Here is a 24,724-nt window from a genome sequence, read left to right as displayed (position 1 = left end):
ATAAGTTTATATAATTATAATTTTCTATCAAGTATATTTTTGAATGAAAGAAACAAACTGAAATAAATTGCTGTACTATTTTAGTTTTATGAAATAGGTATCTGTATACTATATGTAGAGTTTTTTTTTTTTTTTAAATGTGAAACACCAAAATGTATAGTGTTTGACTCTGAATAGTGGTAATAGGGAAGAAATTTTATGTTTTAAAATTTCTCTGTGGAATCATTAGAAGACAGAAAATAATAAAGATCAGAGCAAAAATTAATGAAATTGAGGATAGAAAAAGAATATACAGGATCAACTCAGTAGAGTTGGTTCTTTGAAAATTGATAACCTAACCAAAAAAAAAAGAGAAGAGCCAAATCAGCAAAATTAGAGAAGAAAAAGAAGATATCATCACAGACACTTCTGAAATTCAGAGGATCATTAGAAACTATTTAAAAAATTTATACTAGTAAACAAGAAAATCTAGATGACATTGAGAAATTTCTGGACACATAGTGTTTGCCTGAATTGATCCAGAAAGATATAGAAAACCTAAACAGACCAATATCAAGTAATGAAATTGAAAAAACAATTGAAAGCTTTTTAAGAAAAACCCAGGATTCTTTGATGAGTTCTTCCAACTTTTAAAGAAGAACCAACACCAGTCTTCTCAAATTATTCCATAAAATTAAAAGGAAGGGAATACCCCTAAATACATTCTATGAAGCCAGTATAACCCTGATTATGAAAAGCGAAAAAAGACACATGAGGAAAGAAAACTACAGACCAATAACGCTGATGAACATAGATGCAAAAATCTTTAATAAAACATTAGCAAACCACATTCAAAAACACATTAAGATAATATATCATGATCAAATAGGCTTCATCACAGGGATGTAAGGTTGTTTCAGCATATGCAAATCAATAAATATAGTTCATCACTTAAGTAGACTAAAGAACAAAAATCATAAGATCATCTCAATAGACACAGAAATGGCTTTTGATAAAAATACATCAACCATTCATGTTAATAATGATGGAAAAACTAGGGATAGAAGGAAGTTACCTCAGCATTACAAAGATGTACGTGATAAACCCAAAGAACATTATACTGAATGGAAAAAAAACTGAAAGTTTTTCATTGAAAATCAGGAACAAGACAAAGATATCCTTTCTCTCACTACTTTTATTCAACATAGTTCTAGAAACTCTATAGCCAGAACAGTCAGACACGAGAAGGAAATTAAAGGGATACAAATAGGAAAAGAGGAAGTCAAAATATCTGTTTGTTGATGACATGATCCTATATATATAGAAGACTCCAAAAATTTCACCAGAAGACTTCTAGAGCTGATAAATAAATTCAGTAAAATAGCAGAGATACATGATCAACATTCATAAATCAATAGCTTTCCTATATTCCAACAGTGATTCAGCTGAGAAAGAATTCAGCAAAACCACCACTTTCACAATAACCTCAAACAAAACAAATCAAAAAGTGGAATTAATCTAACCAAGGAGGTGAAAGATTGCTAGAATGAAAACTGTAGATCACTGAAGAAAGAAATTGAAGACATCAGAAGACAGAAAGACCTTTCATGTTCTTGAATAGGCAGAATTAATATTGTCAGAATGACCATACTATCTAAAGTAATAGATGGATTCAATATTCCATATATCATCATCCATATATATTCCATATATTCATATATATCATCCAGTATTTCATATTTCATATTTCATCCAGTTACCAATGAACTGGAAAAAAGTCCTTAAATTCATTTGGAAGAATAAGAGATCCACAGTAGCCAAAGCAATTTGGAGCAAGAAAAGTGATACAGGAGGCATCACCTATCTAGAAATTGAATACCCAGTTTCAAATTATGCTATAGAGTTACAGTAGCAAAATTGTATGGTATTGGTATTATAATACACATGAAGACCATTGGAATAGAATAGAAGACACAGAAACAAACCAACATGCTTGCAGCCTTCTGATACTTCACAGAGGTGCCAGAAAGTGTTGGTGAAAAGACATACTTTTGAACAAATGATTCTGGGAAAATTGGATATCCTGTGTAGAAGAATAAAATTAAATCCCTGTTAATCACCCTGCACGAAAGTCAAATCAAATGAATCAAAGACTTAGGAATTAGATCAGAAAACTTGGAACTGATAGAGAAAACAGGGTTAATCGGGACTTCTATCAGCCTACATCAGACTTTCTCAACAAGGCCTCTAAAGCTCAAGAAATAAAACCAAGAATCAACAAGTGGGATGCCATCAAATTAAAATGGTTCTGCACTATAAAAAAAATGATTAAGAGCACAAAGAGCCTGCAGAATTGGAAGAAAGATCTTTGCCAGCCATTCCTCTGACAGGGGATTAACATCCAGAATATATAAATAACTTAAAAATAACTGCCCCCTCAAAAACTGCAAAATAAAATAACCCAGTCAGTAAATGGGCAAAAGAACTAAATGGAAATGTCTCAAATGAAGAAGGAAAAATGGCCAACATTAAAAAACAAAACAAAACCCCCAACAAAACAAAAAGTTCAACATCTCTAGCAATCAGGGAAATGCAAATCAAACTACATTATCTTTTTATCTCAAGATAATAATAAATGTTAGCAAGAACGTGGAGGGAAAAGGTACACTGATACATTGTGGGACTCAGATGAGCATGACCACTCTGGAAAGCAGTATGGCATGGCAGTTCCTCAAAAAACTAGAAATGGAACCACCATATAACACAGCCATCCTGCTTCTTGGTATTTATACAAAAGAGCTAAAATCAGCATATAATAGCAGTACATTCACTTCAGTGTTTACTGTAATATGATTCACAACAAATTATGGAATCAGCCCCGATGCCCATCAGTAGATAAATGGATCAAGAAAACGTGGCAGAAAAAGGGTTGAAATGGAGGCTTAGATGTTATGCGTTCCTCCTTGTTCTTTATTCCTTTAATGTATAATAGTTAAAATGAACTTTGTTTCATATTTATTTTGTTAAAAGGCTTGTCATAACTATGTCTGTGAAAAAATTTCAGAATGTTTACTAATTGTTCAAGGCACAGAGAATTCAAAAATAAATAAAGATATGGTCTCAGAGAGCCTATGTTTATCAGTTTTAAAACTTTGATTTCCTAAGTATAGGGTTGATTTAGCTTTGAGAATCAGTGACCTTGAAAACATTCAAGAATATTTAGGCTAGGGGGTGGGATTTATCTTTGAATCAGGCTGTGATAACTTCTATGAAGTTTGAAATTTAATCCCAGTTTAGAAGAAACTGCAGATATGCAGAAGTAAGGAGAGGAATCAGAAGTGGGTTTCCAAGCATGAAAGAAATTCATTTCTGTGGTATGATGATTCAGAGGCTTCCAGTAGTGATGTTCAGAGGAGTATGTTTCTAAATGTTGAATAAATGGTTCATGGTTTTTAATTTGTTTTAGAAATCCTCTAACAGTTATCTAGGCTTCCTTTCTGTTGGTGACTATTGCCAAAAAGTTCCCATCAAATCAGTAGTAGAAAAAACAGTTCATTTTATAGTACTTTCTTCTAATAAAGATAAAGATACTTGAATGTTCATGTGTGGTGGTGGGACTAGAAATCTCAACAGTGTAAATGTTAAAAAAAAAAAAAAAAAAAGTATCTCATTGAAGAAGGTGTCCCTTTTAAAATAGCAGCTCCAGATCACCTGTAGAATCTAAGTAAACTTAAATACCTTAGGTTCTGCACTAGGCTTGCTGAATCTAATCCTTAACCCTTATGTGAGCTCTGCTGTTCTGATGCAGAACATTTGAGACTGTTTGCTGGTACTTTGTTGAATCAAGACAGAGAGGAGAGGAGCAAGAGCTATAGATAGTTCAGCCTGTTTGGGTGACATTTGGACTCTTTTCTTACTGGAAATTGGCAAAGATATAGCAACCCTTAGTCATGATTTGCTTTGGTCTTCACTGCCCTTTCTTTAAAAAGGAGTATTATTACTGTTGGGCATAACCTTCAAGATGAAATATCCTCTTTAAAATAATGTCCTTTAAATAGATTATTATTTATTGGGGAGAAATTCTAGTATCTCAGTCAACACTAGAACTCTTTAATCACTTATAGCCTTAATATAAAGCATGCTTTGAGAATTGCTGCTGCTTCTTTTTTTTTCTTTAAAGTTATTGGAGTTGGAAGAAAACACTGCTTAAAATTTTTTATGAAAACTTTTATGCTACATTAGAAGAAAATATTAATTTTTCCAACCCATAATTAGAAAATGAAAACTAGAAGCAAAGCTCCCATAGTAACGTTATTTTTGCCCTCACATAGCTGCATTGTTACCCTATTGGACTGTGTGATTAATGCTTTTTCCTATAACCTTAGGAGCACATAAGATTCTTTTTGTATCACTGGGTATGAACTTTATTGCTGCTTTCCAAATAAGCAGTGTAAATATGCGGTCTCAATGTGTATCTCCATTTTGACCTTTATGCTTTTATTCCTGCCAAACTTCCTTCTTGCTACAGCGTTGCAAACTCTTCCCTATCTCCCCACCCTCTGCTAGAAATGTCACTGCTCTAAAGTATGTTTATTTTGTCATTTCATCTCTCCATTCTTAACATTCTACTTTTTCCTCCATGTGGTTCAAGCTGTTCATTTTCTTTCTATATAGTTTTATCTATAATCTTAGTGTTTTTATTGTTTTGCAAAATTAAAATATACTGCTTCTTAAGTGGATCAAATGGGTAGTAGCTCCATGTCTTCTTTGAAGACAGCCCTCATTCTGAATTAAATAGTTATTCAGCACTGATTTGCTTTTCTAGTTCTTCTAACTCTTGTTCATCTTCTAACATTCTGTTCATAAGGACATGGCCTCAACTTAGATTGTTACTTCTCCTTCCCTGTACTCTCTTGCACATTTACTGAATGTCTGCTCTGTGTCAGGGACTCTTTTCTGCTCTGTACATGGAGTAAGGAGCAGCTTCCTGAGTGGTGTACTTGTTAGCATTTTTTAGAAAATGCCTTGTTTTATTCATCCTACAGATAATTTAGCTGAACACATAATATATATTATGAACTATCCTAGCACTGGGAATATAACAAATGAAAGTGGCAAAGTCTGTACCTTTAAGGTCCTACCTTATACTGTGAGAGGAGAGGTAAAAAAAAAACTATATAATATGTAAATGTGTAGAACAATAGATGATGATGAGTGATGTGGAGAAAGATAAGCATGTTAATAGGAGAGATGGTGCTTAGGAAGGTAGTGTAAATATGTAGGTTTCTTATTGTATGTACAGAGGTCAGTAGATGACTTAATATAGGATGCTGTAACAAAAATGCCAGGGACTGATGGCTTAAACAAGAAATTTACTCCTCATAGTACTGAAGGCTAAGTCATCCAATATGAAGGTATAGACTATTTTGGTGAGGGCCCTCTTCCTGATTTGCAGATACCTTCTTGCCTAAATCTCCTTATACATTAGATATTCTGTTATGTGTCTTTTTTTTTTTTAAATAAGGGCAGCAGATCCATTTATAAGGGCTCCATCTTCAAAAGGCCTCACTTCCTAATATGATCATATTAGGGATTGAGACTTCAATGCAAAAATTTGACAGGGTTTAGATGGGGTGTGGAGACAAACACTTAGTCCTTGGCAGTAGATAAAGACTGAACCACCAGAACATCTGGAGAAGGAATGTCAGGCAAAGGTGACGACAAATATAGAGATCCTGAGATTGGAGAGTGTTCCAAGGTATATTCCAGGAATAATAGAAGCCACTATTATGTGGTGCAGAGTGAAAGACTAAAATACTGGTAAGATGAAGTCAGAAGTAATAAGAAATTTGGGTCATTTAGGTCATGATAGGCCTTGGTAAGAACTTTAGTTTTTACTCTGGATGAGCGTTTATTTGATCCCATCAAAATAGTAATGTGATCAGACTTAAATTTGAAAGTTTTACTTAACCTCTGGTATATGGGGGCAAAGGAGGATACAGAAAGACCATTTAGGAGATTATTATAGTAATTCAAGATCTTGATTATAATGGCTTGGGCAGGGGCTCTAGTTGGAAATAATTGTTAGGTCTATGTCCAAGGTATATCAAAAATCCTAACAGGATTTATTAATTGATGAAATGATAAAAAGAATCAAGGAGGACTCCCAAGATTTTGGCCTAAGCAATTAGAAGGATAGAATTGTCTTTTATTGAAATGAAGAAGGCAGCTAGAGTAGCATTTTGGATGGGAAAATGAGGAAGTTAGGTTTTGAAACATGTTAAGTTTTAGATGCCATTAGGTTGGAAAAAAGGTGACCTAAAAACCTTTGATAATTTCTTTGTTGTTGGCTTTGTCTTGGTTAAAAAACAGATAAAAACCTTCAACAACGCCAGTAACACTCTATACATAAATTATTTCCTATGTAGCAACTATTATTTAGATATAACCAGGAGTTATATCTATTATTTAGATATATTATTATTAGCAACTATTATTTAGATGTAACAGGACTTTTTGTTTGTAACTTTGTATATCATCTTCTTTCTGAGATTTACTTTTTGTTGCAGAATGTTTTTCTGGTATTGTAATCAGTGGTAACTTTGAGAATGTCTCCATGTTTGAAAACTATATTTTATTCTTTGGAGAGAATGTGGTTTGGGTTGATGAAGATCTAGATTCAAAAAATTTTGCCTCAAAAACTTTGTCTAGCAGGAGTTCCTAAATGAGAGAGCAGGAAAAACAAAATGGCAGTGGGTTGCTTGCTTTGGCATTACATATGCTAAAATTGGAACAATACAGAGAAGATTAAAATGGACCCCATGCAAAAGTGATGCACAAATTTGAAAAGCATTCCATAAAGAAAAGAGAAAAAAAAAGTAGGAGCAAAGTATGATGAAAGAAAATTTCCAGTGTTAAAAACTGAGCCGTGCACATTGGCGCAAAGGTTAGCAGCTCGAGGCAGGAGAAATACAAGTTCAAAGCCAGCCTCAGCAATGATGAGGCACTAAGCAACTCAAGTGAGACCCTGTCTCTAAATAAAAATACAAAATAGGGCTGGGGATGTGGCTCAGTGGTTGAGTGCCTCTGAATTCAATCCCTGGTGCCAAAAAGCAAAACAAACACAAAACAACCAACCACACACACACACACACAAAACTGAAATCTTTATTGTGCCAACACCAAATAACAAGATACACAAGGTAAGACCTTAAACCTCCTGATAAAATTTCATAATGCAATAGATTTAAAGAAAAAAAAAGCTTCCCCAAATTTTTTCCCCTAGCTTCCCTATAGAACAAGAATCAAATAACCAAACTTTATTAGCACGTTGCATGCTATGAATCAGTGAAGCAGTGTATGAAGTGCCAGGACTGGAGAGTAAAATTTTTGGTAGGGTGACCAGATGTCTTTTAAATTTAAATTTGAAGCATATGTGAGGGGGTGTGTGTATGTGTGTGTGTGTGTGTGTGTGTGTAAATGAAAATTCCAGGCAGGAGGAACACTGATGCAAAGATTGTGGGGATAGAAATGTTCCTTTTAAGAACAGTTTGAATGCAGCAGAGAGAACACAGGGTGAGTTGTAGTAGATGAGTCCTAGGGATAAAGTGACTTACATCATGTGTAAGGGCTTTTGGATTATGGTATAGACTTCACCCTTTACAGAATGAGATGAAAATCCATTGGAGGATTTTCAGCAGAATGGTGATAGGATCTGATTCACATTTTAAGAGCCAGAGTGATAATTTTGTGTGAAGAAATGTGGTGGGGGACAAGGGCAAGGCCAGTTAGGAGATTATTATAATAATGCAGTTGAGAGTTCACAATGACTCGGATCAGAATGATGGCAAAGAAAAAATAGTTGAATTCTGAATCTTATTTGAAGCTGGAGCTGTCCAGATTTGCTGGCACATAAGTTGTAATCAAATCAAGTACAGTCATCAAAATTTTTGACCTGAACAATCCCTGAATGGCATTTTTGCAAATTGAATTGCAGAAGATGTGAGGGTGGAGACAAGAATAGTGGAAGCTTGGCACTTATTTATTTTATTCACTTGCTCACTTGGCAGTGCTGGGGTGTGAACCTAGGGCCTTGTGCATGCTGGGTAAATACTACTGAGCTACCTCCCCAGCCCAGAAGCTTAAGTTTAGATACGTAGACTTTTTGATCTTTGAAAAGGTGGTTGCGGTGGGTGTGTTGGGGGGCGATTTTCATTTCTCTTAATATGAATGAAATGGAATATTTCCATTTCTTTATGTGATCATCTGATTTAATTAATTCAAGGAGGTCTCTTTTCTTGGGTGGTCTTTAATTTATAGATGTTATTTTTGTAAATTAAGAAATTAGCCTTTTGTGATACTTGTTGCAGATACTATACCATCCTAGCTGGTTTTTAATTTTTTTGAAAATCCTCTTTGTGACGTTTTTGTGCATTTCAGGATTTTTTTTTTTTGTGTGTGTGTGTATTATTGAATTTATAAATCTTTTTTTTAGTGCCAGGTGTTGTCTCATTTAATCCTCTACCTAAATCATTATTTTTTCCCATTTTTACTTTTGTGATTTTATTTGCACTTAAATTGCTAATCTATCTGGATGTTATATTAAATGAGTTGCTGTTCTAGGTGAGGAACTCATTGAAGAGATACTGTGCAAAGTCCAGGATGTAAGTACAGAGCCTCAGTCTTTGCCAGATCTCATAATGAAGGTCTCTTGAAGAGCTTCACCAAAAGATAACAGTAGCAAGGACTAACCTTTTCTCAGGTTTCTAATAGTTATCCTCTTCTGAGAAGGTTTTATTGGCTTTTACCAGTTTAGGTCAGAGCAACAGTTCTCAATCTTTAGTTCAGAATCATTGGAGGGCTTGCTAAAAATCTAGACTACAACTAAGCCCCACCTTAGAGTTTGATTGATTGTAACAAATTCCCAGTGATGCTGAGAGTTCTAGACAACACTGAGAACCATTGGCTTTGGGGTTTTGGACTTAAGCTCTAGAAGTAGAAGGTTTGCTTTCAAGTCTCTGTTTTTGTACTTACTAGCACTGTGATTTGGGGTATTTTTTTGTGTGAGTTCCACCCTCTTCCCCTGTCTCTTTCTCCCTTAAGTGATAATTTCCCCCAAGTGATGTGGCTCAAGCGGAAGCGCGGGGCGCTGGGTTCGATCCTTAGCACCACATAAAATAAAATAAAGATGTTGTGTCCACCGAAAACTGAAAAATAAATATTAAAAAATTCTCTCTCCTCTCTTTTAAAACATTTTTTTACCAGCTACACTGGAAAAAAAAAGATTAAATTAACTTTAGCTCAATGTATATGAACTGTTACTTCATTATGTAATCAATATAAAATTATTAATGTTTTAAAGTATTCTTTCATTCATACTGTCTTTTAACTTTGTATTATACTTATAGCACATCTCAATTCAGACTAGTCAAATTGTTCTCAGTCTTTTAACTTTTACATATAGTAAGGAGTTTAATGAACTCCTAGAAAGATTTCTGGTTATTGAGTTTTGGGGTGGTAGAGCTGGGGATTGAATCTAGAGCTCTCCTATTGAGCTATGCCCCCAGCCCTTTACTTTATTTTATTAATTTTTTTGAGATAGCATTTCTAAAAGTTGCTTAGGACCTTGCTGAGATGCTGAGGCTGACCTCAAAGTTGTGATCTTCCTGCCTTAGCCTCCAGAGTTACTGAGATTACTGGAATGTGCCACCAAACCTTGCTGTTATTGAAATTGATATAATCAATTCATCGTTCTTTTTTGCATTTAGCCCGTTTAGAGATAAACATATGAAATGTTAATATTCTCTTGCTAATGGTGATACATCATGTTTGATAACCTCTTTAAGTTTATAAATGAGCGATATGGTTTGCGGTTTTTGAAAATCATAACTACTCTTCCTGATTGGCTTTCTTTAAGTTAATCAGGACTTTTCTTTAAACTTACGTAATAAAGGTTGGGGAACTGTGTTTTTTTTGTTTGTTTGTTTGTTTTTTTAACTTCTAAATTTCATTCACCCTCGAAGGGTTCTCTTTTGAATTTGTACTTCTAGACAGTTATTTCCTGAGCTTAGGAGGAAAAAAATAATTTTATGTATGTGCTGCCTGTCACATAACAGCATTTAATTTATCATCTGATGAAACAGAACACAACATTATAAGTAGATATGAGAAGAGTGGAGCTCCTGCAACCATTTTTCCCCTTCCCTAGCTTATAGTTTACTAAGTAATCTTTGGTGTTCAGACTTATTTAGATTAAATATTATATGATCAAGAAATGTCTTTTCAATCTGGGGGTAAGAAACCCTGTTTGTTTATTAGCCTACCACACATTTTTTTGTCTCCTTTATGTGACTGAATTTATTAAGCCTACAGAAAAGTTGAAGCATGAGAACAATGAACTTCTATATGCTCTTTGCTTAGATTGACCAGTTGTCAGCATTTTGTAACACATATGCTTTCCCTCTCTTTTTCTCCCTCTTTTTTTTTTTTTTTTTTTTTTTGCTTCATGTTGCTGGTTACAGGCACTTTTCCCTTAAGTCCTGAGCATGTACTTCCCAAGAACAAGGATATTATTTTACATAACCATTATATCTTCATCACACTTAAGAAAAATATGAATGATTTCATAATATCTAGTACATCATATTTAAATTTCTCTAATTGTCCCCCAGATGTCTTTTTATTAGTTAAAATTTTGTGTTTAATTAAAGATCCAATCATAGTTCAAGCATTTGATTATGTCTGTTTTATTTTAATATACAGTGATCAGTCTTTTTTGGTTGTTTTTCTGGACATTGACTTTTGAAGAGTCTTAAGTCTTGGATAAAGTCTAAATTTTATAGTGTTCAACATTCTGGATTCATTTAATTGGTGCCTTCATGATTAAAATGAGCTGAAGCGTTTTCTTTCTTTTTGTCATGAATATTTCCTAGTTGCTTAGTGCTTTGCTTTTGCTGAGGCTCCCTTTGAACTTGTGATCCTTGTGCTTCAGCCTCCTGAGCTGCTGGGATTACAGGCATGTACCACCGTGCCCTATTTTGATGTATTATATAGACGTGAAATATAACTTATTCAAATTAGGATTCCATTCCTGCAGTCTACATGGTGTGGAGTTTTACCGGTTGTGTATTCATATATAAACATAGTATTTCTCTGAAATATTTAATTGCTTGTCTTTATCCTATCCAAATCAAAATTGTCATGAAGCAATAATTGATTTAAACATAGTTATTTTGCAGCACAGTATGATAGTCTTAAAAATTTGGCATGTACTTGAATTCTTTTGACTTATAGTGATATTTTAACTTGTTGCAAAGACACCGAAATCCTCCTTTAAAAGGGAATGTCATCAGTAAGGATAAATAATTATTGAACTACTATACAGGATGGGTCATAGGACTAGAAATAATTGGATTTCTGGCATTTTGTGGTTTTACATGTACTTTCTAGCTTTGTGTGTTTATAGTTGAGAGAACAAGTTCTTGTGTGTTTTGGCTCCTGTTAGAAAAAAATACTTTTATATTATGTAATGACTTATAATGTTATGGTTCCAAGATGAAGCAAAGATGTTATGTTAGGATGCTATCATTCAAAGATGGAATTTAAAGTTATTGAAGGAAAAATCTTGTGCCTTCAGAGGCCAGTTAGCTTACTTTGTTTCCGATAGTGGAAGAAGGAACTGAGTTTTATTTTTCTTACAGGGGCTTGTACTCTTCATCAGATTAGGTGGAACATCTGGTGTCTGTCTGTGAATAGGAACACTTATAAGCAGGCTGAAGCAGTTCTTAAGTGTCCATTTCTTCAATAGAGACTGCTTATTCCAAGTTCAGACATTACTTTTCCCCTAGAAGTTGCCTGCCGCCAGAGTCCTAGCAGTAGAATGAGTAATTTTGAGCTGGAGTTTTTACATTTTTCAGTGTTTTGACAGAGTGCTTGGCAAGGTGTAGATACTTCTTTACTTCTTCAGGTTGTGTATATTTATCAAATACTATGTAGATGCCTTTATAATATTAAATATGTTATTTGTAACTCTTGCCATACAGTTTCCATCAACTAAGCAAGCTATTTAGCTACAAAACAGGTAGGATTAAATAGTATATTACATCTTGTGGCTCACTAGAATAAGGTTTACCAACATTACAGAGCCAGAATTTTGTAGGGGTGCTATTGCCTTTTAAGCATCTTTAGTGACTAGATGTAAGGTGGGTTCCCCCACTTTCTGATATACAGTAGAGGTCAACTGAGACATTTTTATATCAGAGGAAAGAGTGGATCCTCATGATTGTGTTCTAGAATGTGATCTCCAGCTGATACCTTGGTTCTAACTGCCTTTGTTGCCAGCACTGGTTAGCAGTTGAACAGTTCCTTTGATTCAGGCAGTGAATGAATGGAGAGGAAACGGGGAAGGTAGAAACAGAACAGTGACAACATCATAATGCTATAGACACCTGTGTGAGGATGGTTTTTGGATGCACTATGCTGCATCAAAGGCAGAAAGGCAGCTATTGACCTCTGGTAGATCCTGTTAACCACATTTCTTTTTTCTCCTTTTGAGGTGATCTTAGTAGACATTTAGTAAGATAACCTCTTAAACTGAGGAAAATTTCTATCTCGGCTGTCAATCCCATTCATAATTTGAATGGCAGGCATTTAGGAAAACATAATAGTTTTGAAGTATTAAGTTCTCAACCTGAGTTGATTTGAGCAACCCAAGATACATATTAATGCAGTGTACCCCCGCTCCATTAGAGATGAACCCAGGGCCTCATGGATCATGCATGCCAGACAAAGCTTTCTACCACCCATCCACACTCCCAGTCAGTCCTAATGCAGTGAATTCTAGATAGCCCATTTGACTGTTTTTTTGTGTACATTGTTTTGGATGTCTGTTAAAAATGAAAGGTTTTTAGGCTGGCACTGGGGCTGTAGCTCAGTGTCAGAGCGCTTGCATAGCATGTGTGAGCCTTAGCACCACATAAAAATAAACACATAAAATAAAAGCATTCTGTCCATCTACAACTACAAAACAACAACAACAATTAAAAAACTCCAAAAGTTCTAGAATGAAACAGAAATTTTCCTTTGGAAAATTGCATTAGAAATGTGCAGTGATAATTATCCCTTAACCACATTGCTGTAGTTTAATTCTGCAGATGGGATTAAAAAAAGAAAGCTTAAAGAATTTAGTTGATAAATATTTTTAATTTGTGGAATATGTATGGTGTGTACTATGCTAGAAACACAAAGATGAAGAAAGCAGGATTTCCTCCTTAAATGAAAAAATTTTTTTTGAAGTTTTCTAGTGAGCACAGAAAGCAAAAGAAACAAAATTGAATAAGTGAAAATATAATTGATATATCAAAAATCAATAGTTCTTTATAATTATCAATCTTTCCTAAATTAAAAGTTTTTTTTTTTTAAATATTAGGGCTCTTCTAGAAAAATAACGAATTTTAAGAGCAGATTTTCGAAAAGTTTTGCCAAGAATACCAGTCACATGAAATATGTACTGCTTTAAGATTATAATGGTATTCTTCTCAGTATTTCTTTTCAACACTATTATCTGATCAACACATATAAATGGAATAACAACTGCTTAACATTTATCTTACACTTGTTGTATGTTTATTTCTTTCTGATTATCACAAAAATTTAAGGGTAAGTGTCTCCAATACAAAGGGAACTCATAGAGATTAGTGAATACTCCACAGTTGCAAGAGCTCTGGTAGCAAAACCTGGATCCAAACTAGTCGGTAGGATCTTTATTTCCTGGGTTCAACTACAACTATCTCTCCCCTAGTTTTGTTTTTTCTGTTGAGTGTGGTTTGGAAGAATCCATAAAACTATCTGAAATTATTTTTCTTCAAAATTTTATTTAAGATAAATCATAAAGAAAAATTTTATTTCACTACCTAAACCATTTTCTATATATTTCTTCTCTGTTTATTTTTATATATATACATTTTTAAGGTATATAAATAGATTTATTACCTTGTATTCTCTTATATCAGACATATCCCATTTTTGTTTTCAAATTATTTTTAATCACTATGTATCATACCCTTGACCTAATCAGTACACATTTGCTCATCTCTTTCCTTACTTTGGGATTGTGTTAATTGTAATGAACATTTTTCTGCATAGAATTTTTTTCCTTTTGAATTATCTTTGTAGGGTAAATTCCTGAAGCTCATGTGAGTTTGTGCTTAGAAAAGATACATATATTAAACCAGAAGTGCTTTAACATCTAAATTTTATTCTTTGGAATAGTTTTTCAGTTCTTATATTTCAGGAATATATCTGCTTTGTGACTCTAAGCCCTATAAGGAGAATGGGGACAGAGGAATAAATATATTGTAATTAATATGAAGAGGGTTCCGGAATGCATATTGGTTTTGATGGGAAAACTGATGGGGGTGAGGGTTATTGGTGATTGAACCCATGGGTGCTTTACCATAGAGCTACAACCCCAATCCTGTTTTTATTTTGATACAGAATCTCACTAAGTTGCTAAGGGACTTGCTAAGTTGCTGAGACTGGACTGGAACTTGGGATTCTTCTGCCTCAGCCTCCAGAGTGGCTGAGATTACAGGCATGAACTACCACACATAGCAGAATGATTATGGTTTTATTTAACATTTATGCCATCAGAAAGCCAGGAATTCAGCTAGGCATTTGTACCTGTCAGCTCATTGCATAGTGGTGGGACAAGAGGAGAGTCCAAAAGGAAAACAAATGAAGTTTATGTCCCTAAGGACCCCAGGCCAGCATGAGGTTAAGACAGCCACTGCAGGGAGGGGTGGCTCCTGGGGCAGTCTTCAGTGCATTGGGATTCACTCCTGTGGTGCCTCATGTTCTAGATGAACTAATTTGAAATGCTTTATTTCCTTCATTGAGGACCAAGGCCACGGTTTGGTTCATCCTTTGAATACTGGTACAGTACCTGGAACATGGGGGGTCCTTTATAAATGTTTATCCAATGCATTGAATTAAAAAGTGAGCTTTGATGGGGCTGGGGATGTGGCTCAAGCGGTAGCGCGCTCGCCTGGCATGCGTGCTGCCTGGGTTCGATCCTCAGCACCACATACAAAGATGTTGTGTCTGCCAATAACTAAAAAATAAATGTTAAAAATTCTCTCTCTCTCTCTCTCTCTCTCTCTCTCTCTCTCTCTCTCTCTTCTCTTAAAAAAAAAAAAAAAAGTGAGCTTTGAATAGAGTGTTTAGTAGATGTGCAGTGAATATCATACCAGGTAACTAAAGGCTTCTTGGGGCAGAGGTGTCAAGTTGATGGGGAGTTGACTTTGGTTCATGACTGATAAAATTGGAAGATTGTTCAGGAAGAAAAGATTCTGTTGACTGCTGTATTGAAACTCCATTTGAAAGTGCAGATCCCTAGAAAAATCTGCATTTGAATGCTATAGTAGCTGTATTATAATCTTCAAAATGTGGAAGCAGCCAAATCCTTCACAGGTTGTGTGAAAAAACAAACTGCAATACATCTATAAAATGGAATGTTATTTGTTGATACAAAGAAATTAGGATATATATGAATTTTAAATTCAACCTTCAAAATGAAAGAAGCTGATTTGAAAAGGCTGCATTGTATCATTTCATTTATATGACATTGTGGAAAATGTCATAAAATTTATATGACATTGTGGAAAACTAAAGTGATAGTGCAGAAATCAGTGATTACCAGGAGATGAGGAATAGAGTTGAATAGGTGAAGAGTGGGGGAGTTTTGGGGTTGATGAAGCTATTCAGTATGACACTGGAGTGGCTGGTACATGGCATTTGTTGAAACATATAGAACTTTAGGATAAAAAGAATGAACCCTAGTGTATGCAAATTTAAAAAAAATCTCACTTAGGAAATTGGGATCTCCCCAGATAGAATGCAGAATGTGACAATGCAGGCTTACTCTATGTATGAAACAATCTTAAGGGGGTGGTGGGGTAAGAGAAAAAAGTGCTGAACTAAATAAGTAACTTTGGAGTAGTGGAATCTGTAAAACTAAAAGGCAGAACACCTGCACATAGTACTGTACTCTAGTTGATAAAATTGTTTTCCATGGGGATGGGGATCAAGATTAATATTCTGATACTGCTCTACGCGTATACTGGAATTGGACAATTAAATGAGTGCATGGAGGATAGTGGAAACCAAGTTTCTCACTATTGTTATGTGAGTTCACAGATAAGGGGAGGAGGTTAGAACGCCTTGTCTGTGTAGTAACAGATTAGAGACAGACACATCCGTAAGAACTCCAGTTTAATATAGATACAGATGGCTATACAGAGATATAGATATGAGTATGTGTACAGGTTAGTATGCACCTATATATTTCCTTGCTTTGTCAGTTAAGAGAGCCTAGAACTAATGACAGCCTAGGAGCAGGGATCATATGCAGCACTCAGATCTTTGTTTCTAATTTCATTCTGTAATAGAAGGAACCAGATCTCTTGGAGAAGTGGCTCCATCTGGGAGTAGGGCAAGAAATATAATACAAGATGACCTTGGAGCATATTGTAGAACCAGTAAGTAAGGGAGTACTTTTATTAAAAAATTGCTCAATGATAGATACGTTTCAAAGAAGGGCAGAAGGGCCATTGAAAGAGCTCCTAAGGGCCAAAGCTGGAATTAAGTTGAGCAAAAAAATTAAGTATAGCAGGTTGTAACTAAAAGTGTAGAACATATGCCATACTGATATAATTAGTGATTGGTTAAATAAAAGAGGGGACAAGAGACAAATTTGCCATTTAGAATTCCAAATAATTTATGTAAATATTCTGCCCTTCAGGAGGAGAGGAACCTCATTTTCTACCTTTTAATTGTGGACTGTGTGCTATGACTCCCTTCCAAAGCATACAGTATGGAAAGGGGAGGGGCATGCATAGGAGGTGGGAGGGGGGTTGACTTTCAAATGGAGAAATGTGACAAACATCTCATCTGGTTAACAAAGATTAGCATCAGCATTTGTTTTGAAAGTATACCCTCAATAAACTGTGCTGAGAATGGTACTTTACCTTTGTGGTCTTTAAAGACCACAAACTGTAAACCTAGCCTAAGCATGAGAAAAAACATCAGATAAAGCCAAATTGATGAACACAGTACGAAACACCTGGCCAATATTCTTCAAGAACATCAAGGTTGTCCATAACAAGGGATGTCTGAGGAAATGTCATAGCTAAGAGAATCCTAAGGAAGGAAACATAATGGTTAAATACAATGTGGTTTCCTGGCTTAGATCCTGGAATAGAAAAAAGAAATTCAATAAAAACTAAGAAGTATGAATGGAATATGGACTTTGTTAATATTGTTTCAATATTGGCTCATTAATTGTAATAAATGTACCATACTAGTATACTGATGTTAACGATAGGGGAAATTGACTCCTAGGTATATGGGAATTCTATCTTAGCAACTTTTCTGTAAATCTAAAACTGTTCTAAAAAAATGCAGTTTATATTTATCCTTATATGGGGCTAACCATTTTTTTAAAAATAAAAGCAGATGCAGATACTGAACAAGCTAAAAAGCTTTCTGTGATTCCCCTGAGAGGTTCCAATATGAGTCATCTCAATTCTCGTAATCATCACATCAATACCTAAGTACCTTTAATTAATTGATTATAAATTTTTCTATCTAATTTTGAAATTTAGAAAATAGAAATGTTTTTTATGTCCTCTTCAAACAGAATTTATGAAGGAACAAAAAAATCTGTAGGTCCTGACTATGCATCTTATGTTTACCTTTTACTTAATGCTTCTTTCTTTCTTTTAATATGTCAGTAGAAGTATCCATAAATGAAAAAAAAAAGAAAAGAAAAAAATATATGTGGGAACTGAACTGTCCTCTAATGCATTGGAATAAAACTCAGAATGTTTGCTCTAATTATACTTGAAAGGAAAACAGGTTGAAGAATGCAGGATAATTTAGAAATGCAGCATTGTTGCATATCCTTTTGTAAAGGGGATTTTTTTTAAAGGTTTATTTTTTAGTGTAGGTGGACACAATACCTTTATTTTATTTTTATGTGGAGTTGAGGATGAGCCAGTGCCTCATGCATGCTAGGTGAGCATTCTACCTCTGAGCCACAACCCCAGCCCAGGATTTTTTAAATCTCTATTTTACCCTTAGTGTAGAAAGCTTTGCTAACTCACTTTCATTCATTCTTCTTAAATAAATCACACTTTTTTGACCTAGAGTAGGCTGGTACCAACTGCAAAGTTGAATAATATTCTTTATCTCCCTAGAAACAAAGTTCATTTGTTTCTGAAACTGGTTCTCGACTTCCTTCTTCACAAGTCCCATTTCTACTAGCGGTCAGCCTTCTGGAATGCTCAGGGTTGCCCCTACAATGTGTTGGATCTGAACTGAAGGGCCAATGTAAATGTAGCTTGTGAGACAATCTGTGTTCTTTTGCCAACACAATTTATTTTGTGTTCTTGGGATCTTTCCCCTGAGTAGACCAACATAAACTGTATTAGAATGTTACCTTTTAGTGGGCTTTTGGCCAGCAGTTCAAAGCTATAGATTTTATTTTTATTTATTTATTTTTTTTTTAAAGAAAGAGTGAGAGAGAGTGAGAAAGAGGGAGAGAGAGAGAGAGAATTTTAATATTTATTTTTTAGTATTTGGTGGGCACAACATCTTTGTCTGTATATGGTGCTGAGGATCGAACCCAGGCCGCACGGATGCCAGGCGAGCGCGCTATCGCTTGAGCCACACCCCCAGCCCAAAGCTATAGATTTTAAAGAGGGTAGAATGACTTTTTACTCCATAAAATTGATGTTTATTTTTCAGCCATTTATTCATTCATACGTAAATATCCTAAATATGTATGATATAGTTGGTTTGTCCAGTTTTTAGAAAACCTTTTCCAGAACATGGATAAACATATATTTGAGTGTTCACATATCTCCCAACCAGCTCTGTAGAGAAAGTTGGAGGAACAAAGGCGATGGTAGCTTCTTTGTCCTTAGGAATAAAAGGTAGTTGCACACAATGAATAAATTGTGGCTATTGGTCAGAGTTCTTTCCATACCTTTTCTTGTAGACTAAGTAGTGATGTTAGGTCAGTGCAGAATTTAACATCCTGTGCTGCCTTTATGTTTGCCTTTCTCCACTTCCCCCCCATTTTAATTTTCTCATTTGAAATGTGGAAAAATAACTCACAAACTCATTGAAGTTTTTAGGAGTAAAGAATAATTCTGAATCTTTACATTTTGTTTAAAGTGGTTAACGTTGTACTGGACTTGTGTTATTTCCCTTTCTGTGTTTAAAATCATTGGCATATTTAAGTGAAAACAAGACTTATTTAAAGCTCATGTGATTTATTTGAACAAAAGGAAATAGTTTGATTATATTAGACTGACTAGATTGTAATATATCTAAAGGTGTCTTGCTAAATTGCCCAGGCTAGTCTAGAACTTATGATCCTTTTGCTTCAGTTTCCCAAGTAGCTGGGATTACAAGCATGTACTGTAGGGCCTAGCTGAACTTTATTAAGAGCAAAATCTTCTCTCAGAATATCAAATTTTAAAAAGGGAGAGGGGGCTGAGGTTGTAGCTCAGTGGTTAACATTCCTGGGTCCAAACCCCAGTAACCTGGCCCCCCAATACAACATATCAAAAGCAGAATCTTAACACTCTTCTTTTGTATTTTTTCCTCCTGACCTCAGGGCATTCCTTAGTTTCTGCTGTTAGTGTGGGTTCTCAATAGGCCACTGTCCTCTCCTTTATAGGAATCAAAACACATTTTAAAAATTTTGAACTCTAAATATTATTTGGCATCTTTTTCTTCCCCTTAGCGTTTCCCATTAATTTTGTTATATTTTTCATCAGACCGAAGGGTGGCCCAGACTCATCATCCAAGATCAGCTTTCTGTGTTTTATAGTGGTTCCTTGGAGAAGTTTTGTCTTGTGTTTTAAACATATGATGATACTGAGAACTGGGTATAGAAGCTAGAGAGAGGCTATGACATGAGTTCAGATTAATATCTTTGAACTTAGATATATATTTAGCTTGAAATCTTCTGATTACAGAAAGGTTTTTTGTTTTTTTTAACTTGATTTCTCTTAGTAGAGTGATCTCCCTTATTCTCAGGGGATATGTTCCAAGATACCCCCCTGCCACCCCTGAATACCTGAAACTGTGATTAGTATCTGAATACACACGCACATTTTTTTCCTATACAATAACAACTGTAGCAATGTATTGTAATAAAACTTATTTGAGGGCTGGGTTTGTAGCTCAGTAGTAGAGCGCTTGCCTAGCATGTGTGAGGCCCTGGGTTTGATCCTAAGTACCATATAAAAATAAATGAATAAAATGAAGGTATTGTCACCATCTACAACTAAAAAAATATATATTTAAAAAAAGTTATTTGAACATGTTTTCTCTCAAATATTGTACTATAAATATTTTTCTTGTGATGATCTGATACAGAGCCAACATATGAAGTGGAGTGAATGATATGGGCATTGTGACATATAGAGTTAGGCTTACTGTGTAAGGATTACTTGAACACAAGAACTATGCTCTGACCAGTCAGTCTGATAACCAAGAAGGCTACTAATGGGGTGAGTAGCTATATAATCGGCTCTTGTTATCCATGGAGAGTGGGTTCTAAGACCCTCATGGATGCCAAAATCTGCAAATGATCGAGTCCCATATTTAAAATGGTATAGTATTTGCATATTACTTCTGTACTTTATACCTGTGTAGTTTAAATAATCTGTGGATAACTTGCAATAACTAGTACCTAGTCAATGTAAATGCTATGTAAATTGTTGTTACTCTGTATTATTTGTTGAATAATGACAAGAAAAATCTGTGTTCAACAGAGAAATTATATTTTTAAAAATACTTTGATCCATTGTTGGTTGAATTTGTGGATATGGAATCTGTGGATATGGAAGGAAATAACTAATTGTACATTGTTGATGTGCCAAACAAATGTATGATTCATAACAGAGTAGGATGACATGATATTTCATGTTACTTAGAATTGTGCACAATTTAGAACTTACAAGTTGTTCATTACTTGTAAATTTCCATTTAAAACAGCAGTTTCCTGTGGACAACAGAAACCATAGGACAATGAAACTGAGTAGGACTAACTTGGTAGATTTTAGTGAAGAAGAAATCTAATTTCTAGCATATCAGCTTTTTGTATCACATTACCTACCTACATTGGAGATTTGATCAGTATTCTTCCTTTGTAAGATTTTTCTTTCTTCCCTTTCCTGTTGTTGTATTTATTGAGGCTGATTTAGGACCCCAATAACCTTTATCAGGCAGAAACACACACTCTGTCTCTCAAATAGGAGTTCATTAGATGGAACTGAACAATATTAAATAAAACAATTTTTTCATTTTACTTTTGCTCCTTTACTTTATAAATTTTGAGCATTTGTGCAAAATAGAAATATATAACTGTCAAATGTGAAATTTTAGACCAACTGTAATTAAGATAGTATTTAGAATAGTAATGATATAAAAAGTAAAATCTAGAGATAATTTCCAGCCTTTATTTTTTCACCATTTAAAGTTAAAACCTTTGTCCCTTCCATTAAAATGTCCAGCAGTACAACAGATCATCTTTATGTGGTAAAGGTATGCAGACTGGGAAAAGGGGCTGTTTCTTTGGGGGATGTTCAGTCAGTACTCATTCATGGCTTACAAACCCTACAGAGTATAGGTCTTAGATCATCTTTAGGGTCCCTGTAAAAGTTGATGATTTTATTGACATCACAAATTTGTGGAGGTACGTGTGAATAAATGAATTGCTTAACTTGTAACTGAAGTGATGGACAACCTTCAGCTATATAATAAGCTTCTGAAAGAGCAGTGGATTTAAAGTTTTTAAATAAGCAAGATTGAATATGTGAGTTCTTGGAACAGATTTGTAGAGAATTTCTGATAAATTTCTTTAGTGCCATTTTAAATCTCAGGAGCACCACGTGGTAGGGTTTTATTTTGAGCTCTGTAAATAGACATATTCTGTACATCTACTCATACTGTATAGTATATTTTGTACTAAGACCTAAATTATATTTTGTAAAAGATAACTGAAGTTTTAAAAGATGGGCTTTAATATCTAAAGATGGCAAATGTTGACAGATGGTTTCTAAGGATTATTGTTTGCAATCAAATCTTTTTATTTGGGGATGGTAGTATCAGGGATTGAACCCAGGGGCGCTTAACCACCAAGCCACACCCCCAGCACTTTTTATTTTTTATTTTGAGACAGGTCTAGATAAGTTGCTTAGAGCCTCATTAAATTGTTTAGACTGGCTTTGAACTTGTGATCCTCCTGCCTCAGCCTCTTGATGCGCTGGGATTATAGGTGTGTGCCTCCACACTTGGTATGTTCAAGTCTTGATTTATGGTGTCATTGTATAAAATGAATATAGATGTGCATTATTACATTGCCAATAAGAACTGTTGATAGTTAAAAATATACTTTTAATACCACCCCATAGTCCTAGATGAGAATCATGTATTGTTGTAGAAGGAGCTTATAAACAAGGTTGACGAGTCTCTCTTTCTCTTATTTATGAGGTCTTGGTCAAGTAATTTTACTGAGAGATGATTTACTTTTTTGTAGAATGATTATACTCTTGTTTATTCTATCTATAATGTGGAATTCTTGTGAGAATAAAATGTTTCAATGTATATTAAAACACTTTGAAAATAACATTTAATGAATTACTGTCCATAGTACTTTCACGTGGTTATTTTATGATTTAGGAGTGACAAACTCCAGTAGTTTAAAGTTATTCCTGAAACAGTTTATACAATTTACTTTTAGAATGAGTGAAACTGTGTCTCACATAGCTAGCAAGTTCCAGTTTCAGGACTATAACCTCTGTCTCCTGAACAATGTAGATACATCATACTGATTCTGATTTGTTCGTTTGTTCAGAATGAGTCATGTGCTCCTCATTTTCTTTTTCTCAAAATAAAAAGAATGGAAAAGAGAAGGAAAAGGAAGAATTAAAAAGCTAGTTTCAAAGCATTATTACATACCCCTTTCAAACAAAGGCATTTAAAACAGGTTTCTGGAAGGATATTTGTAATAAAGTCACTGAAGTCACAGGTGTATTCTATATTTTAACAGACACAGTTTGATTAAATCTGATCTTGTCTGGTTCTCTGCTCTCTAATGCTGGGTGTTTCTTAAGACTGGACCATTTTAGGGTTAATATGTAGAATCTAGTAAGAACTGCATGTCTTTTTACCTGACTTCAAACAAATCACATCATGTATATTTTTGCCATATGTAGTAGAATTATTTATTGTAAAAACTATGAGACAGTGTTGACAAAACCTACCTTTTTAAAAATACCATTGAAATCAAGAGTAATTTTGCTTCTTTTGCCAGTTATGACAAATAGCATTTTATTTATTACAGTGTTATACAAGAATCTGAATATGTTAAATTAAATAATCATTTTACCTGCAATGATGGATTTAAACAATCTTTTATTATACAGTTATTACATTCTGCACAGTTAATAAAATGTGGCTTGCTACGCGACTATTACAGCTAAAAAACATTCTTAATTTGATCAGAATTCTAGAACATTTAAAAATAGGATTAAAAATACTACTATGGTGTTATAGTTGTTTTCTGTATATGAGTTAAAGTAGATGGGTGTTGGTATCAGTCTGTTCTAAACTGAACATACAGTTCAGGGTACATGTGCACATTTGTGAATATTTGGCAGATTTATTAAGCCTATGATTTTGGACTTTGGAAGTCCCTTAAACAAGTTATTAATTAGGTAAATCACAAATCATGAGTCAGAAGATCCTTCTCATGGTATACTTGGTTGAACTCAAATGAAGGCAGAGTCAGCTAGTTTCAGCAATTCTCCCTTGCACGTATAGCCCTGACACTTACATCTGAGATTTATAATATAGGTTACTTTTACTCTGGTTGTCTGTAGTGAAAGCTTCAACATGCATCATGTTTCATGAATGTATATATGTGTGGTCTCCAGAAGAAGGGAACAGTTGGGAGAGAAAGTCAGTTTAATCGACTTGAGGGTAACATTTAATAACAGAAGATGTAAATTACATTGACCAGCTGTGGTATGTCTTTACTTTTACCGTAATAGAATGTGGGGTGGTGAATAATTTCACAACCAATTATATTTCACTACATAATTCTAATGGCTTCTTTTTCATACAGAATATATGAAATCTGTCTAAGAGGCTGCCCTTTCTAAATAAACTATATAAATTTGGCTTTCATGTAACTCATCTGTTGAGAGTGCTTTTGTTCCCACTAATGCAAGAGATTTTTGCTGTTAATACAAGAGGAGTTGCCTGCACTGAGCTAAAGCATAACTTTTTTTCTGTCATGAATCACATGGGGTGTAGAATTTGTACACATGTTTTCCACAGAGCATAAAACTTCTGCATAACACTGATAGGTGCCTGGCCTACAGAGCACAGGAAGTTTTTTGGCGGGGTGGGCGTGGGGGGTTATTTTTTTGACTGGTTTTGGCTTAAGCTCTGGATTGTTCAAAAAGGAAGGAGAGAGAAAAGTGTGGATTCTTGAAATCACAGGTTTCCAAGTTCCAAGGACTTAACTGTTTCATCACATATGTTCAAATATTGTAATCACCACCACCACTACCACCCCCAGCCCAAATCTGCTAAATCAGAATTTGCTTTTTCATAAGATCCCCAGGTGAGTCCTATATATATCAGATTTGAGATACTTATTTAG

At 34.6% G+C, this 24,724-nt stretch overlaps 1 protein-coding gene and 1 non-coding gene across 3 annotated transcripts in view; both read left to right on the top strand.

Moving 5' to 3' along the window:
• Zfand3 (zinc finger AN1-type containing 3) overlaps nucleotides 1-24,724 on the top strand; it is a 336,281-nt gene that overhangs the window by 155,668 nt on the left and 155,889 nt on the right. The window lies entirely within an intron of this gene.
• Nucleotides 6,739-6,843, top strand: LOC143402650 (U6 spliceosomal RNA). The gene has a single exon (XR_013091729.1). It is a non-coding gene; the product is annotated as a U6 spliceosomal RNA (small nuclear RNA).

This window comes from Callospermophilus lateralis, chromosome 6 (assembly GCF_048772815.1).
Source record: "Callospermophilus lateralis isolate mCalLat2 chromosome 6, mCalLat2.hap1, whole genome shotgun sequence".
Taxonomy (NCBI): Eukaryota; Metazoa; Chordata; class Mammalia; order Rodentia; family Sciuridae; genus Callospermophilus; species Callospermophilus lateralis.
The sequence above is the reverse complement of the archived record's forward strand: the minus strand, read 5'-3'. Positions and strand labels throughout refer to the sequence as shown.